Genomic DNA, 5,115 nt, shown 5'->3' on the forward strand with positions numbered 1-5,115 from the left:
TGCCTCGCCACGCGCCGTCCGGTGCACGCATCGTGAACTAAAATCATCGATATTAATCGGTGAGTGGTGCTACCCTGCGAGATACCAATCCATAATATAAAACATGTTGGAACATTGTGGGTCTATGGGACATTGTGAAACATCATGAGTAATGGATTAAATTGAATAAATCACCCCATTTATATCTCTAAATAAAATAGAATAACACAAATTTAGCGAAGTGCATTGGCCTTCCAGACAATATATCCTGAGCAAAAATGATCATCCATAACAGCCCTTTTGTCAATCCACTGCTGGATGAATGTCAAACCACGCCGTGTTTGTCGGTCCTGGGGGGGTTGTTTGACCCTAACTTCAGCACGCTGGACAGCTCGGGTTGGTGACGAATGGTGACCAAGGCCAGGTCGGATGTGGCTCGCCACAGATGATCGTAGCCGCCGCCGTCGCAAAAACCGCTGCGAAACTGCTGCGCCATCACTCCGCCCCGGAATTGTCGCAGAAGCGTTCCATTAAAGCACGGGGATTCTAGACCGACTTCGCCCCTCATTCGGCACTCGTGGAAAATATCAGAGCACTTTTCGATGACATCTCATAAACAGGTATTTCATTGTCGCGTCCGATTGCTGATTAGCGCTTAAACCGAATGCTGCGGGTTCACGTGAGTGTGGAAGGCCGATACGCCGGACAAGACTCCGTGCCCTTCGTCATCTGTTTGGTTGCACGGCGTCGGTGGAAGTGCGGGTGTTGCTTTTTGAGTTTTGTCCAGCAGTGGATCGACCATGGCTGACCACGGTACACAAAACACTCCTCTCGTTGATCTCGTTCAAGACCACCAACCATCAGACGAACTGCGGTCACCCTGGCAGCAGCAGCAGCAGCGGATTCTGGTTGTCCATCGGACAAAGACGGCGGTCCCCGCATCGCGCGCTTTGCCCGATGCATTTCCGCGGCCGTCTGGAACGCTCTTGCTTCCGATGTTAGGACGCTATGCACTTTTAAATCGTCTAAATTCAACACTAATTTCTTTACAACTGCTTTTTGTGCTTAGTTTGTTGCCCTTGCCCGGCACCTCCGATCACCGTGGTTGATCACGCACGGAGCGAAAGAAATTCAACGTACTTACATACTCTACGGTTTGATTGGCGGTGGCCGGGCGCATATGACGGCGGTGGTTGCCCCTGTTGAATAATGTTCAGCGTTCTCCGGATTATAAAAGACGCCCTTTTTTTCGTGTATTGGGAGAAGCGTCTCACAATCCGAGTGTGTCTGCGCGTGTCTATGTGGAGCGGTGGCGCAGCGGTTAGCGGCCCTGCGCTTCGAACCCGGCGACACAAATTCGATTTTTCGCTCGCGGCCAACACCGGTGACGATGATCTGAACCGGTCCTTGGCCTCGCCCCTGGGTCGACTCGACCTCAAATAAGTACCTGCTACGGTATACAAACATCGCCACTGGGGAGACAAAGGCGGTCAGGCGTGATGCTGCTGGCCCTTCTACTCCGCCGCGTGCCGTGTCGGCTTTCTTAGATGCTCTCACAAACAGCACTTGCCCCAACAGTCAGTTAAAGGCGACACGGGGGATCTTTGTGTGAGAGAGATCCAGATTTGATGTTTATGTGAGAGAGATCTAGATTTTATCTTTGTGTGAGAAAGATCCAGATTTGATCTTTGTGTGAAGAGAGGGATCCAGATTTGATCTTTGTTTGAGAGAGATCCACATTTGGTCTTTGTGTGACGAAAGAGATCCAGATTTGATCTTTGTGTGAGGAGAGAGATTCAGATTTGAACAGCATTATTGACACGGGGTACGAGGCCAGGAGTTGTGCAATCCAGAGATACGCGGTGCCATTGACCCTCGGGGCGCGCAGTCTTGGCAGTGACATGGATGCACTCCGAGACGCGTCACGATCACGAGGTACGCTTCACTTAACACGTCTGGAAATGTTGCGTTGTAAATATATTTTTTTGAGATTTGTTGCCCGAAACATACGTACATTACATATAAGATGTATCGTGCAGAGGGGTGTGAATTGTGTAAAATGACCAACCGATTAAAGATGCACCTTGAAACAAACATGCGTGCGGCCTCCCCTAGGTCTACTCAGCCTTAAATGAGTACTGAACTGGAGTGGCGGCGCGTGACCAGAAAAGAACTGGGGGCGAGACAATAGGAGGAGGCGGTCTGCTGTCGACAACAACACCCCATTGTACGCCTTGCGTGCCTCAACAGGTGCTCGCCAACTGCACGTGTCCGCACAGGTGCAGTTAGCAAGCACCTAGTTCGCGCACTGCGCCACAAGCCCAGCGAAAGGTGGAATGTTTACGTATTTCTAGTCCTCCCCTAGGTTGACTCAGCCTTAAATGAGCAGTTGGTGAAACATGAGGATCTGGGGGAGACAAAGTGACAGGACATCTCACGCTTGACTCAAAGCTTTCGTGACTGTAGGAATTCATATTCTTTGGGGTTTTCGGTAAAGTCACTACGACGTTTCGATCGCAACACAGGCAAGCGTCATAATTTGTTTTGTTCGACGTGACTTTACCGAATGACCCAAAGAATATGACTGGACATCTGTCATGAAGGACGGTATGGATCATCGGATTCCTCCGGTCTGAATCAAGATCCTCAATAAAGAGAAAGCATCTGAACTGGGCGTGGTAAGTGATTGCCTTAATGGGTGCTCGCTAACAGCGGCACTGCACAGGGAGTCAATGTGACCCCAAACACTCGTGTCACAATGGCACCAAGTATCCGGACACGTTCTGGGTCTCCCCTAGGTCGACTCGGCCTAAATATATATTCAATGAGAACCAAGTCTGATGGCGAAGCTGTCAACCTCGTTAGCACAGCGGATACAATGGCCGCCACACGTGGGTGGTGATTTATAATTCTGAGTCGATTTATCGACAGCACTGGGGAGACAAAGGCGGCCGGACCATGCGGGTGTCAGAAGGAGAAAGCTCCATCTGTGTGTGCTCGCCGCTGGGTGATGCACTGCCAAAATGTGCAGGAGCAAGTCCACATTCTTCACGCTGCACAGAGAGCAAAGCCGACAATGTGTGCGTGTCTGTGTGTACCGGCAGGCTCGGCCTCAAATGGGTACCTGGCGTAGTGGGTGTCTAAACATCGCCACTAGGGAGACAAAGGTGGCCGGGCGTGGTGTTGAAGCCGCACCACCCCCCTCGTGTGTGAGTCCGGCCTGTATAGCCGCTCGCTGGTAGTCTCACCACAACCAGGTACTCATTTTAGGCTGAGTCGACCTAGGGGAGGCCCTGGACCGGTTAATGTGTCATAACCCTCCACCACCCGACACAGCCAGCAAGGTTTGTCACGTAAACGAAACGCGCCAATGAGTGACTACTCCAGCACACCGGTTTGTTGGAGAGCAAATCCACAACATTTACGATTTGAGTGGTCCGACGTTTCGCAGGTAGTCACATCCAGCAGCGTCGGGCGATTAGCCTGACCCTGCCTGATATGGGCTGAAGTATTAGCTAAGTGGCGCGTTTTTTTACGTGACAAACCTGACTGGCTGCGTCGGGTGGTGGAGGGCTACGACACATTTGTTCTTACGTGGTCTCACCCAAAAAGCCTTTATTATGAAGCTACACAACCCACGAACCGCTACACTAGCGACTGTACAGCGTGCTTCAAAAACATGTTAACACTTACATGGGACATTCGTTTCCAATGGAAAAAGAACGGATTATACTACACTGTAACATGATAACAAATGTATGTTAACAGCTTCAAAAAGTCAAAGAGCCTCCCACTTGTTCTCCATCGTTGTCAACGTGTGCCTGGAATCTTCTCCAGGTGGTCTCCGGAGGAGCGGAATCAGCCACATTTCTCGTGGTGTTGTTGCAAATTCTCAGAAGTGTCCACATTTTTTGAAGCACCTGTACTTTAATCACCACCACCACCTCCATTATCATCATCATCATGATCACCAGCACCTCTATTATCATCGTGATCACCACCACCACCTCCTCCACCGCCGCTAATCACTACTGATCATTTCCTTTCGCACTCAATGCAACAAAACGCGTCCCTCTAAACACCGGACAAGTGTTAATTGCTACCTACGCCTCTTCGCGTGGAATACATTCACAGCTGCTGCTGCTGCTGATGCTGCTGCTACTGCTGCTGCAGAAGGTGTCACGCTGAGACATGTCCTGGAAAGCCCCCCTCTCACCATGACTTCCCTTAGTTTAATCAACATACCAATGCACCTCGATGTATGTGTGTGTTTTTAATACATCTTAAGGCATTTATTTAAAATGTGTCCGTGCAATGTCGGACGAGCGTGCAATTTATAATGGGTTAATGGAAATGTCATTGTTAAAACTGGAATTGCATTCTTTTTATATTCGTATTACTTAAACCATTATTTAACATAAGATACGATGAATATCTTACACAGATTCCATTAAATCCTTTCATTTTTAATTAAGCAGGCAATCTAACAAAAAAGTTCACGACCAAGCGTACTTTTGTCACCCCCAGTAATTTTTGGCGAGGCAGTGTGACCAAAGTAGAGACAAAAATCCCTTCCCCCCGTATAGCCTCGAACAGACTGTTGGGGCAAGTGCTGCGAGATTAGCTAACCACTGCACTACCGCTCCACACAGTGTGATCCAAAGACAAAGACCCCCTGTATAGTCTTAATGGATTTTGGGGCAAGTGCTGTTAGCGAGCACCTATGAAGGCCGGAATGGCACACGAGGGGGTGGGTGGCCAGCACCACGCCCGACCGCCTTTGTCTCCCTAGTGGCGATGTTTTTACGCACCGCACCAGGTACTCATTTGAGGCTGAGTCGACCCTAGGGGAGGCCCAGGACCGGTTCAGATAATCATCACTGATGTTTGCCGTGAGCGAGAATCGAGCTCGGGTCGCCAGGTTCGTAGCGCAGCGTAGCGCTGACCGCTACACCACCGCTCCCCACCACCCACGCCTCAACACGCATCGCTTGGGATATCTGCTCGTGGGTAATCTTGGGATATTCACCGTGACGCGTCAAAAGGGCATCGAGATCGGTAAAGCCTGGAACCGCACATCACCAGCTGTCAAAGCGAACGACAAGCACTCGCTTTCCACATCGCTTGCACGCGACG

Source organism: Lampetra planeri, chromosome 31 (assembly GCF_965212315.1).
Source record: "Lampetra planeri chromosome 31, kcLamPlan1.2.h2, whole genome shotgun sequence".
Taxonomy (NCBI): Eukaryota; Metazoa; Chordata; class Hyperoartia; order Petromyzontiformes; family Petromyzontidae; genus Lampetra; species Lampetra planeri.